The sequence below is a fragment of the Notamacropus eugenii genome, chromosome 5 (genome assembly GCF_028372415.1).
Source record: "Notamacropus eugenii isolate mMacEug1 chromosome 5, mMacEug1.pri_v2, whole genome shotgun sequence".
NCBI lineage: Eukaryota > Metazoa > Chordata > Mammalia > Diprotodontia > Macropodidae > Notamacropus > Notamacropus eugenii.
The window spans coordinates 439,339,953-439,354,065 of record NC_092876.1 but is presented as its reverse complement, the minus strand read 5'-3'; the positions used below and the strand labels follow the sequence as shown (position 1 = coordinate 439,354,065).

General features: G+C 36.5%; 1 long non-coding RNA gene across 3 annotated transcripts in view; it reads right to left on the bottom strand.

Annotated features, from left to right (window-relative positions):
• Nucleotides 1-2,511: 2,511 nt before the first annotated feature.
• Nucleotides 2,512-14,113, bottom strand: part of LOC140507190 (uncharacterized) — a 103,785-nt gene continuing 92,183 nt past the window's right edge. For all 3 annotated transcript variants that reach the window (XR_011968234.1, XR_011968235.1, XR_011968236.1), the window contains 2 exons: nucleotides 4,408-4,503; nucleotides 2,512-3,030 (listed from right to left, as the gene is read on the bottom strand). This is a non-coding gene — a long non-coding RNA (uncharacterized lncRNA). The remainder of the gene's footprint in view (nucleotides 3,031-4,407; nucleotides 4,504-14,113) is intronic.

The following is a 14,113-nucleotide window of genomic DNA, read 5'->3' as shown; positions in this document are numbered from 1 at the left end:
ACATTTATTTGGGGAAAATAAAATATTAAGCAAATAAAACACATAGACAATAATTTCACATTAGGTCCATACTGTATCACTTTACATGATTTTTTCCTACAACAGTTTTTTTTTTCCTTTCTTCTCCTAGTGTTTTCATTTTCACTCTGCTTTCAGAACAAGAAAACTATCCAGAAAATATTTGGACTTATTTCAGTGATCAAAAATAAGAAGATGTTGTAGAATAATAAGTACATTTCTATGGCATATTGTAAAGTGTGACAGATTTGGAGTTCAACCATATAAGTTTCAATCCAGTCTCTGTTACCTACTAGTTATATGATCTTTCTCATCAGTTCCTCTAATTATAACATTAATATCTCTTCTGAACTCCAACTTCAACTGGCACTCACACTCAGCCTTTTAGGCTATACTTCTAATGCTCATAAGCCCTCACTAATACATTTCCCCTTAATAATCAACTAGTGTATTTAATTAGCTCTTAGCAAAGATATTTAAAAAGATAATAATAATGGTAGTCACAAAATATACCTCCCATAGATCTGTGACTCACTATTCTACAGATATACACAGAGTCCTTGGGAAAAGTGGTCACCATCCTAAAGTACAGTGGTAGTGAGGCAGATGTTCAGCAAACATATGTAGCAAAAGCAACTCAAAATTCTTGTTAGTCCAGGACCTGGAAGTCTTTTTTCTCTGTATTGATATATCGAAGAGCTCTTCTTGGTTACAGTGTTCCTCCTGGGTGGTTTACTCAACTGTGTTGCCATGATCTGCTCATCTCCAATCTATCTCTTGATTACTAGAGGTGCTACTCCTTGAAGTTTCTTTGGTCCTCAAATGTACCCATTTCTCTCTAAAATATGTTTCTGAAGTCCCAAGAGGCTTGTGTTTACTCGGTGTCATCTCAATGCTATCTGCCTCTGATTTAGGCAGACCGCTAGTCTGTATATTATGTTACCTTCATTCCATCTATTCTATTCCTCACCTGATGCAGTGGTTCTCACTGGTCCTGTAGCTGAAGGAGAAGAGGAAAATTCCCTCATCCTCCCTTTTTTGGAGGAGTCTTCCACAGCCAACTTTTGGCTTACATTGTATTCAACTTTCAAACTCATATTGCTGAATGTGACTTTTGTTTCTCTGCTGCTAGATGCCATGACCAATGGAAGGGGAAAAGAGGGAGAAATTCACTTCTCTTCCCCCTTTCCACTCCACAGTTGCTACAGACATTGACTGCTTAAGCCACTTAAGGGCTTATATGCTAAAATTCTGAGAGATATGATTTCTTTTCAAACTGATCACTCCTTTCTTGACTCAGTTAATGTTATATATTCTTTTCCATACCCAAGGACCCCCAATGGGTACAAAGAAGCAGAAAGATGTGTCATTTTTTTCTTTGAAAACAAACATACTCTTTATAGTTTGGTGTTTTTGTTGGGGGGGTTGTTTTTTCTTTATGAATTGTTAGATGGATTGTATACGTTCTTTTTTCTGTCTCTAATCAATTGTTTGCACTCTTAAAAGACACAGAGTATGGATATATCTTTTTTGAACATTAAAAATTCTTCTTAAATAACTACATTTTATCCCTCCTCCAAAAAAAAAAAAAAAAGATGAAAAAACTGTGAGTTTTCTGATAAGAGAATGGGACACCCTACTGAATAAGGTCTACAGTTGCATCTAGACCATAATGGATGAGACAGACATTTTCAAAAAATGGGATCATTGTCAGAGTCTTGATGTGTCTAGACATATAAAAAAGAGGTCTATTTGAAAGCACATAATGTGAACCATTTTTCAGAATTACCTATCCATCCTGGTAATTTATCAGCAGGGCTAGAAATTGATGGAAAAGAAAGTGTTTTTCCTCTGTTTACAAATGCTAGGGTAACCTGAGCCTTGGGGTTTAACTAAATGATTTAGTGACTTGAACTTCAGAAGCAAGACATTACACATCTGTTTTTGTAAGTCACAAGGTCTTTAGTATTCTTGCTTTGCCATGGATTCTTTGGTTTGGGGAATGTCCAAAGAATGCTAAAAAGCAGTTCCCTAGATTATGAAAGAATATTGAAGCAGTTGTCACGACCTCTCAGGCTTCCTGTTGAGGAATTGAGAGACACTGGACACCATCACTACATTCCCTATTTCAAACCCTTGGTAACTAGACCAGAGAGCAGACCCTGGAATTTTGAAACATTTTTCTAGTGCCCTACTGCTCTGCTTGCGCAGGATCACCTTACTTATTATATCAAGTAAGATCCAACAGTGCTTCACTTTGATCCTTACTCCTCATCTATCTTCTTACCAGCTTTGCTAACTGCTTTGCTATGTGAACATAATCTTTTACCTCCAGTTCTGCAACCATGATTAAATCATCTCTGCTGCTGTTGTTAGAAGTGTGTCAATCTACTCTTCTATGACCCTACTTATTATCTAGCCCCCATTCCCCTAAATACTTCTTGTCCCTCATTAGAAAAAGAAAGAATTCTTTAGAGAAGTGACTATCTCTGATTTTATATGGTTATATTGGTCATAAACCAATGCTTGACATTAGTAGAGGCTTAAAAATATGCATTTACATTTATTCATTTATGCATTTGTTCATCAGGCACTAAGTTTTCAATCTCATTAAATAACTAATGGTCTTATTTTCTGGTCTTATTTTCTCCAGTCTCTTGAAAAATAATGACAGATGTAGGCATTGTCTATACAGAATTGGAAAATTTCTATACATACTTAGAATATCAAGGCCACCTTGCTGCTAGAGGAAAGGAGGAAGAAATCCTAAAATACCACATGCTTTAAAATGAGTAATGCATCCTAGGGGGGAAAAAGATTCAACATTGATGAAAAACCCTCAGGGAAAACTTATGTCTACTGTGAAGTATTCCCATAAGATATCATTAAATTGTACCATACAAGTCTTTCTTTTTGAGTTTCGGCAAGGGGAACTGTGCTCCAAGAAAGTTAATGTTGCACTTGATTAGGATAACATCTAAATGTTGAATGCTTCATATAAAATAACAGAGTCTAAAAAACAAAGAAGGAAATTAGTACAAAGGGGAGTTCCCAAGCAATGAAACAAAAGATGTTTAATTTATGCTATGGTAACATATTAGAAAGTAAGGTTCATAAGGTAAGAAAAAGGGATTATATATCTCTAATGTCTAATATCTCCCAGTGTTTAGCTCAAGATCACATATATACTACACTTAACAAGTGGTTATTGAATTGAATCAAATTACATTGAACTGAGTTGAACTGAATGAAAGTTAATTTCATGGATAGTTGATTGACTCTTTGAATGGTTTTTAAAATTAAAATTTTCCTAAGACTACTGCTTATTACCTTAATGTATTTTTTGGCCTAAATTACTCTATACCCTAGCTAAAATGATAAATATCTCTTGTGTTTGAGAGGGTCTTGTGCTCATTGGTCACAATGTATTTATTTGTTTATGGATAACTCCAGAAATATGGAATGGCATAGCTAGGAAGGACATTAGGGATCATGGAGTCTACATGTTTCACTTTGTAGAGGAATGAACTGAGCTCCATCAAGATGAAGTGTGTTCCTCCAAGTTGCATATCTATTTCTTACAAAGATGAAACTCTTCTCCATGAAAGACTAGGAGAGAAAGTGTGACTTGGCAGATAAAATATTAAACTTGAACTTGGGAAGGCTTAGACTTGATTTACATCTCTAATACCTATGCCAGGTGTGGGGAACCTATGGCCTCCAGGCTACATGTGGCCCTCTAGATCCTCCAGAGGTCTAAGGACTGCAATTGTGGATGTAGAAGGCTATATGTGGCCTGGAGGTGGCAAGTTCCCCACCCCTGCCTTATGCCATTGGGCAAAGCCACATAACCACTCTTGCTTTCTGTTTTCTCAATTGTAAAAGGCTCATATTCTAAAGGAGGGAGGTAAAACACATATGAGACTTCAGCTGTGTCACCTGGAAATGTCTTTAGGATACATTGGCAAAACACAGTGCAACTCGTTTCATTAATGCCATTTCTATTGAGAAAAAAAATTTTCATTTCTAAGATTGAACCATTTGACAGAGCCAAGGACTTTAATAATAAGAACTTGCTTTTCTGGGGCTTCAATAATTGACTGCTGAGGCACCTGAGGCTACAATTGCACAAGCAATTGCCATCACCACAGACTATTTTCCTGGTATAATGACTGCAGGGGTGAGGCTAAAAGCAGGAGCAGTAAGAGGTAACAGAGAGAAGAGAATACAGCCTTGCTGTTCCCCAGTGGGGCCCTCCTCCGTAAGTAAGGGCTGATCTCCTTGATGGCTCTGAGTCCTGGCTTGTGATCCCTAGGTCTTAAGGTCTTGGGTTGTATACAATGGAGTCTCATTGGGAAGTCTTATTGAAGGTGATGACAAGAGCTTTACCTGCCTGGCATGTGCCTCCTCTCAGTTCTTCTTATCTGAAGCAGATAACTTCATCACGGCAAGCTTGGCTGACTCTGCAGTGACAGTTGTTGACAACTGGAGGGGGGAAGGGAGAAGAGAGAAGTTATGGAAAGGTAGGTGAAAGGGGAAAAAGAGGGAAGATAGGAGGAGAGAGAGAAGCATCATTGCCATCATCATAGAACATATTGAAAATTAAAAGATTCCTTAGAGATCATCTAATTTTACAAATAATTAAATTAGGAAAACTTTTGTCTAATATCATTCAGTGAGTTAAAAGCAGAGTCAGGACCAGAATCTAGGTCTTCTATCTCCCTTCTATACTGAGACTTCTATAAAGGTCTATGAAGGATAGTGTGGTAGAATAGTAGTGTGCTGGATTTGGTTAGACAGGAAGATTTAGGTGCATATTCTACCACTAAAACTATTATCAAGTAACAATCTCTCTAAGCCTCAGTTTCTTACTCTATAAAATGGGGATAATAATGATTATACACAGAGAGACATTTAGGTGACACAATAGATACAGTGCTGATCCTGGAATCAGGAATATCTGAGTTCAGATCCAGCCTAATCCATTTACTAGCTGTGTCGCCCCGGACAAGTCATTTATAAAGTCAGATTCCGCAGCTATAAAAAGGGGATAATATTAGGAGCTACCTCACAGAATTGTTGTAATGATTGAATAAGATAATATGAAAATGACATAATGCTTAGCACAGTACCAGACATATAGTAGGTGTTTAATAAATGCTTGTTCCTTCCCCCTCCTACCAACAAACTTATAAACTTGTTCTGAACTTCAGATGACATCACATATGGAAAATACTTGGCAAAACCTAAAATGTATAGAGAGATAAAGATAGAGAGAGTTGCCATTCCCAAAACTCATTGAGCTTTTGGTCTGGTTCTTTAGCATAATCCTATTGCCATGATCCTACCAAAGGTTGGAGAGGGGCTTAGAGTTAATTTAATATATGGAAAAAGTGCTAGGTCTGAAATCAGAGTGGATACAGTTTCAAGTCTTACCTTTCATGCTTCTTGTCCATGCAATATGGGAAAGTTACTTAACTCTCCCATCTATACCTTCCAGGCCTCAGTTTGCTTGTCTATAAAATGGGGAAGGTGGATTAGATGTCCACTGAAGTCCTTTCCAGCTCTAAATTCACAATCTTGATCCCACTCCCTCATTACACACAAATTAATAGCTTTAGAGGTGTAAAGGAACTTTGCCTAAAGTTACAGCAGTGGGGTTTGCCCAGAAATCAGAATTGGAAACCTGGTCTCTTTGTTCCCCCCTCAGTGGTTTTTTTTATTTCCACTGTACCCAGCTATTGGCAGTCTAATTTAATCTTGAAAATCAATTTAGAGTCATACAGTCTGAAGGGGAAAAATTAGGCCATGGGTGGGTGGGGAGGAACTGCATGAACATCTTATTTCTTGGGGTTTACTAATGATCCTAATAAACAAAACCATCTTCAGTCTACTGTAGCGTTAATGTTTTGTTTTGTTTTTCCCAATAACAGAACTTATTTTTAACTTTTCTAGCAAAAATAGCCTGAAGAATCTAGAGAAAATTCTGACAAAAATAAGACAGCCAGGACTGATATGCCAGTGGTTTGTCTACCACACTTACTCAGTTTCCCTGTCAGAGTCCTTTTCTTCTCCTACCCTGTTTCTCTTGCTCATCCCCAAAATTCTCAGCTCCCTGATCCTGAGCCCTGTTCTTCTCTAGGCAGTGCAACACACTCTGAACCTTACTCATTTTTTATCCCTATCAAATCTGCTCTCAGTTGGTTATTATATTAAAAAAAATTGTTACACTAATACACACTAAGATGTTAATGGCAATTAGATCAATGTGTCCATCTTCCCCATCTTTTTTTGGTAACTTGCACTGTAACAAAGATAATGCCTTAAATCAAAGGTACTAATTTCTAGGAGGGAATTCACTGAGGCAGGCTGGTACCTCATCTTTTCAATCACTTCAAACAGATAACTATCTCCTCCATCTATAGGTAAGTCCATTCTTCTCTATGGATAGAGAGATTACAGGTAGATAATCTTTCTGGATATTGCATTATTCCAGGCTTTCTTGAATATTGAGTTATATAGTTTTCTTTAATATCATAAAAATTTTAACAGAAATTGAAATGCCTATTATGAATAAGTCAATGTGGTAGAGAGCAAAGATATAAGGATGGAAAATGATTTGCCTTCCAACAACTCATACTAAAATAATGAAAAGAGGCACATGTAATACACATGCAAGGAAGTATGATACAAGGTAGAATGTGACAGGCAAAGGAGAACATGGTAATGTACCACAAAAATCAGGGAATGGAGATCACTTTCAGCTTGTGGAAAGATTGAGGAAATATGGGACATTTCATTAAGAAGATAAGATCTGAATATGCCTTTGAAGGAAGAATGACTTTCCAAGTGAGAATCCACGTCAAGTAAAGGGAACAGTGAGATCAAAGGCAGAGAAACAGTAAAATGCTGTAGAGAACAGGTGGCAGTGAATAGTCTAGTTTTGCTACAGCTTCAAATATGCGAAAAGAAGTATTAAGAGGTATATGACAGATTGTGTGAGGCAAAGGTTGAAATGAGCCAACTTTATTTAGTTCCCAATGGGAGCTCACTCAAGTTTTATTTATTTCTTTATTTATTTTGAGAAAAGGAGTGACATGATAATAACAGTATGTTTGGGAAATTACTCAGGCCACAGTTGGAAGGATATATTGGAAAGGAGACGGGGTTGAGCCAGAAAGACTGGTTGGAAAGCTATTACAATAATCTTAAGGGAGAAGAGATGAGGGATTGAACTAGATTAAACTCAGTGGGAATAGAGCAAGCTGGATATAAGAGATATTGTGAAAGTAGAAGTGGCAAACATGGGTACCTGAATGGTCATATAGAGAGAAAGAGAGGGAAGAGTCTAAGATAATGCCAATGTTATAAGCTTGAGTGAATGGAAGGATAGTGAGGAAGATTGGGGGAGGGGAATATTAAATTTAGTTTTATTCATGCTGATGTTGAGGCACAAGCATGATATTCAGATGAACTTACCAGCTAGAAATATAGGACTCAATGTTTGAGAAAAAAACTGGAAGTAAAGATGGAAAATTAGAAATCATTCACAGAGCTAAAAACTGAAGCCATAGAGGAAGTAACAGAAGGAGAGAAAGAGAGAGAGAGAGAGAGAGAGAGAGAGAGAGAGAGAGAGAGAGAGAGAGAGAGAGAAGAGAAGAGAAGAGAAGAGAGAGAAGAGAGAGAGAGAGAGAAGAGAAAAGAGAGAAGAGAGAGAGAGAGAGAGAGAGAGAGAGAGAGAGAGAGAGAGAGAGAGAGAGAGAGAGAGATTAAAGGAAGACCTTAATGGAATCTTCTTGTTTAAGGGATAGGTAGAGATAGAAGATTCAGCAAAGGTAATAGACAAGAATTAGGAAGCTAAGAAGATAGCCTTGGCAGTGACAAATTGTAGTACCTAAGGAGGGGGAGGGATATTAGGGATGGACAGATTCTTCATATCAAATGCTACATAGAAGTCAAGAAAGATGAGGAGAGAGAAAAAAAACTATTGCACTTATCAATAAGAGATTAATTAGTGATCCTGAAGAGAGCTTTAAAATGGAGTAATGGGATAAATGAGTTGTACCTAAAAGAGGAGGATGGTGAATAAGAAAAGGTTGTGTTAGGTTTTTGTTTTTGTTTTTGTTTTTTTTATGGAGAAATCTGAGCACACATTTACAAGCTAAGGGAGAGATGTCAGTAAAGAGAAACAAAAGATTCATGAGTGTAATTGATAGATCTAGGTAATGGAGAACACAGGAGAGAGGGCACAGAAGAAGGAGTTAATTTTGTAAAGGATGAGGGCATCTGTCCCTTTGAAACAAGAGGGAAGTAAAGGTAGATGAAAATACTTAAAAAGAGAGAGTTCACAACAAAGTGCCTTAATTTTCTCAGTAAATTAGAAAGTATGACCATCTGCAAAGAGGTGAGGATAGAATTGACATTTTGACTAGAAAGGAGAGAGTGTGGGAAAACCTTTTGGAATTTTAGTAGCCATTATGAGAAAAGCAAAATATTTGTCCTGCAGCATAGAGGGTCCATCTGTAAATAATTAACAAAAATGTAATGGAGCTCCATTTAGTAGCTCCAGAATGGGAAGGGGAGGAAAAGGTTTGAGAGTTTGAGGGTTTGAGGTTAAGTAAAAGACAAAATTCCAAGGGTGGCAAGGTATTATCAAAGTGACAAACTATACATTCATAATGGGCAGAAAAGACAATGAAAGTAGAATAGACATAATAGAGTAGGAGGTGAACAGGAAGGAATCAGAGTCAAAATATAATCATTAAACTAAAGAGCAAATATGGAGGTTAAGACTAAATCCTATCAGATTTCAACTTAGATGTCCAATCTTATTTCACATTATATCACTTTATGTACTCTAAGTTCCAGACAAATTGGATTACTGCTTTTTAAATTTTGTGTCACCTCCTGCCTCCATTAATTTGTGTAGGCCTTAAGTTTTTCCATTCCTGTAACGTACTCAGTGCTAAATGTTTAATTGATAAATGTCTACAAAAATATCTCTCTGGAGAAAAACATGTCCAACCTACCTTTTTTGTTAATATTTGACATATATTATTAATATTCTCCATTAAGAATAGACAGTCAACAAAACATAAAATCAAATCTTGATATGTATGGTTTCACAATTTCCAAGGTGTAAGCATTCACACTTAAAACTGACCAATATAATTCAATTTAATTCAATTCAGCAGGTGCTAAGTCCAGCACATCACGGGATGTACTTGACCCTAATATCTACCATTAAGATTATATATTATCTTTATATATTCAGTTCAGTCATCATAGTCAGGTGTGTCATCTATAGTCTTCTTTGGTCCTGCTAGTTATTAATAATGTCTCCATTTTCATATATTCCATGGCCACTTTGTTTCTTCCTCTTCACTCCCTATCTTACATTATAGAATCAATTAATCAATGAGCATTTCCAAAGTACAATGCACCATGTGGGGCTCTAGGGATAAAAAGACAAATATAGAACAGTCATTGCTCTTAAGGAGCTTGCATTATATCATGAGAGAAAATATGTACATATATAAATATATAATGAATATGAAATAAATGCAAGACACTTTAGAGAAAGAGAGCATTAGTAATCATCCACAGTAAGAGCAGCAAAACATCAAATATTGCTAATTTACTTTGAGATGTTATGGATCCATTAATGAACCAGCTCCAAGATGTCACAGATAAGATTCAGTCTGTCCCCCACCAAAACCCTATCAAAAGGAGACATCACATCGCTGTTCCTCAGTAGTCTTCCATCCCTTAGGTCCATGCTGCTCAAGTGTTCCCAGTTCTTATCTGTGGTGATGTGAATGACTCTTCCCTTCCCACTATCTTCCCCTTGTCATATTCAACCACCTCAGCTCCTCCACCCACCATCTGACTCTATATGCCACATTCTTTAGCATCATTTTAATTTGTAATTTTTGCACCTTTTACCTCGCACCATCTGTACCTTATTAAACTGTGATAGCAGTCTCGCTTTCCGTTGCCTTCATGCTTTTTCCCAGGGAGTAAATCAAAGACCCTGGCTGTGCTTGCCCCATTTCATAATGTCATTAGTTAATTATAAGTTCAGCAATTGATTTAAATAACTTAAATTTTTAAGAAGTTTTTCACCCTGACGTCAAGGCTAAATTTTCTTTGTACGTTTTGCTGCATCTACTGCATAGGTATTCTCTTCAGTGACAAACAGAATAAGTAAAACCCCTATTCGATATAAGACCGATCAATTATAGATCTGTAACTGGAAAGGATCTCATTGACAAATAATTAAAGATTGATTTCATGCCCCTCCCTCAATCTTCTCTTTAACAGCCCAAACATCCCGTTTCTTCAACCACACTTTCCAATGAAAGAGCTAAAACCCCTTAGTTCGCCTGGTTGCCTGCTTTGTAAACTCTCCATCTTATTAGTGACTTTCTTGAAAGACGATCTCTAGAACTAAAACACAATCTACTGTCACAGTCCAACAAGTCCAACAGGACAGTGTATCACACCCATATCTCACTGTATTTTGCCTAAAATCACATTAGTTTTATCCTTATCCATGTTAGCACAGTACTCAGCACACAATAAGTGCTTGCCAAATGTTTATTGACTCACTGGCTTATCATATATGCCTAATAGAATGTAAGTTCCTTATAGGCAGATGTAATTTTACTTTAATCTTTATATTCTTTTGTTTAGCAAAATACCTTGCAAAACAGAGTAATAATTAATAAACATTTATTAACCATATATCATATGCCAAGTGGCAGGTTGGTGGTGCAGTAGATACACATGAAATCAGAAAGACTCATCTTTCTGAGTTCAAATCTGGCCTCCAACACTAACAAATTGTGGGACCCTGGACAAGTCTCTTAACCTTGTTAGTCTTAGTTCCTGATCTATAAACTGAGTTGGAGAAGGAAATAGTATACAACTCCAGTAGCTTTGCCAAGAAAAATTCAAATGAGGTCACAAGAGTCAGACAAAACTGAAAGTTCTCAAATAACAAAAATGTGCCAGATACTCTACTAAGTGCTCGAAATAATAATAAAAAACAGTTGGCATTTAAATAGTGCTTTAAGGTTTGCAAAGTATTTTACAAATATTATCTCACTTTAGTTTCACAAAAATATTAAATACTAGGCAATATGATTTTGATATTTAATGTGTGAAGAAAAAGGCAGAAAAAATTATGTGACTTAGGGTCATAGGGTTAGTAAGTATTTGAAGCTTTTTAAAAGATACTTTATTTTTCCAGTTACATCTAAAAAAACAATTTCAACATTCATTTTCAAAAATTATGAGTTCCAAAAATTCTCCTGCTTTGAAAAGCCAAGAAATATGATATGGTTTATATATGTGTAGTCATGCAAAACACATTTCCATATTAGTCATGTTGTGAAAGAAAGCACAGACCCTCTCCTCCCACCAAAAAAAAAAAAATAATAAGGAATTTTTTTTGTTTTTAAAGCATGTTTCCATTTGCATTCAGACTACTTTATTTCTTTTTCTGGAGGCAGATAGCTTTTTTCATCATAAACCCATCAGAATTGTCTTGGATCATTGTACTTCTGGGAATAGTTAAGTCATTCAAAGCGGATCATCATACAGTATTGTGTACAGAGTTTTACTGGTCCTGCTCACTTCACTTCGCATCAGTTCTTTTTCATCTTTTCAGGTTTGTTTTTTTTTTTTTTCTGAAAGCATCTTGTTCATCATTTCTTTTTCTTTTCTTTTTAAGGTTAGGATTACTTTATTTGAAAAAAAATAAAACCCAGTCCCAGGTCCCTTATAAGTCAGCCAGCATTTCTTCTAGCACAATAATATTTTACAATAATATATTACAGCTCATTCAGCTCTTCCCAATTAATGGGCATCCCTTCCATATCCACATTTTTGCCAGCACAAAAGACCTGCTACAAATAATTTTGTATGTAGAGGACCTTATTCTTTTTCTTTACTTTCTTTAAGAATCAGACCTAGTGTGGTATTGATAGGTTAAAGGGTAAACACAGTTGTATTTTTCCTTGGGCATAGTTCCAAGTTGTTTTCCATTGAACTTGTTCACAGATCCACCAACATTGTTTTAGTGTCCCAATTTTTCCAAGTCTTCTCCAACATTTGTCATTTTCCTTTTCGGTCATATTAGCCAATCTGACAGGTGTGAGGTTCTCCCTCAGAGTTATTTTAATTTGCATTTCTCTAATCAATCGTCACTTAGAGCATTTTTATATGACTGTAGTTTGATTTTTTTTCTTCTGAAAACTGCATGTTTATATCCTTTTATCATTTACCAATTAGGGATGACTTGTACTCTTATACATTTGACTCAGATCTCCATATAGTTGAGAAATGAGGCCTTTATCAGAGAAAAAAATAAATGTTTTTTTATTCTTATTTTGATTACTATTTACCCACATCCTATTTTTCCTGTTTCTCTCTCTCCTTCTAAATGCTCTCCCTCTCTCTCTCTCTCTCTCTCTCTCTCTCTCTCTCTCTCTCTCTCTCTCTCTCTCTCCCTCCTGTTATCCTGTATGTACTGAAAACTATTTTGCTTTTGCCCAACAATAACTCCCCCAATAATCCTTCTCCTCTCTTAGTCATCCCCTTCTCTTTTTCCCCTTCCCTCCAAATTCCATGTAAGGAGGAGAAGATTTTTATATTCTACTGACTGTGTATGTTATGAACTATTTAAACCAATTCTCATGAGAATAATATTCAATCCTCACTCCGCCCATCCACTACCACTAGCCCACCATCTTCTGCTATGCTATAAAACTCTCAAAACTCTTTCACACCTCTATTATGTGACATTATTTACCCCATTTTACCTTTCTCAAGGCATCCTTCTTTTTAATCCCTTAATTCATTTTTTCTAATTATCATCCCTTCGTTGTCAACTCACACCCATGACTTCTATATATCCTCATTTGAAATACCCTAATAAAGATAAATTTCTTAGGAGTCTTCCCATGTAGGAATGAATTTAAATATTTTAATCTTATTGAATCCTTTATGATTTCTCTTTATTATTTACCTTTTTAGGCTTCTCTTGAGTCTTATATTTGAATATTAAATTTTCTATTCTCCTCTGGTCTTTTCATCAAGAATGCCAAAAAGTTTTCTTTAAATAAATAAATAGATCAATCAATCATTCATTTTCCTCCTGAAACTTTGTACTCAGTTTTGCTGGGTCAGTGTTCTTGGTTGTAATCCTACCTCTCTCTTTTCTACAGAACATCATATTTCAATCCTTCTGAACCTTTAATGTAGAAGCTCCTAAATCTTATGTTGTTCTGACTATGACATCATGAGTTTTGAATTGTTTGTTTCAGGTTGTGTAATAGTAATTTAAAATGAGAAGATCTCCTCATTCATTAATAGGCCCATGTGACCTGCCTGTGTCAAGAGTCTGAGTCCCATTGAGCCTGTGGTGGGAGGAGTTTACTGAATGGATGGAATAGCAAGAATTGGAGGTAGGGCAGTGCTGAGAGGAAATGAGTCATGAGAGCAGTCAGAGCTAGGAAGGATGCAGGCAAGCAGGCAGCTAGCTAGCATGAGTGAAAGAGCCAGCTTGTTACTTCTTTAAGGGACCTAGTTTGTGGGAAACCTAGCAGGGGGAAGGCTTGGGGATGGTGTTTTTCTCTGCATTTTTATTGCGTGTAGATTTTTGTTACTATGATGGATTTTGTTTTCTGGTATCTGAATAAATGTTTTGGCTCTGTCTTCCATGTGGAAAGTCTGTGGTATTTCGTGATTCAGAATTGCATCTGGATGTTCATGACTGCCATAGGGGCTTGTGAATATCTCACTGGCACTACAAATGGCAATAGGGATGGGATCACTAAATTTCAGACTTCTAATATACTAATGAAAGAACCTGGATTTTAGACTGAGAAGGGAGATGAGAACTAGGCTTGCAGATCCTCCTGAAACATTGTTTCCAAGTTCATCAGACCTGCAGAGATTGGGAGGTTGGCCAGGTCCCACCTCAGATTAAAGAAAGTATGCCTCTAGCCAGAATGATGATCCCAAAATAGCAAATCAGAAAACAGTAAATATCAGTGAATGAGGCAGTGATAGTGGGCTCATGGACTCC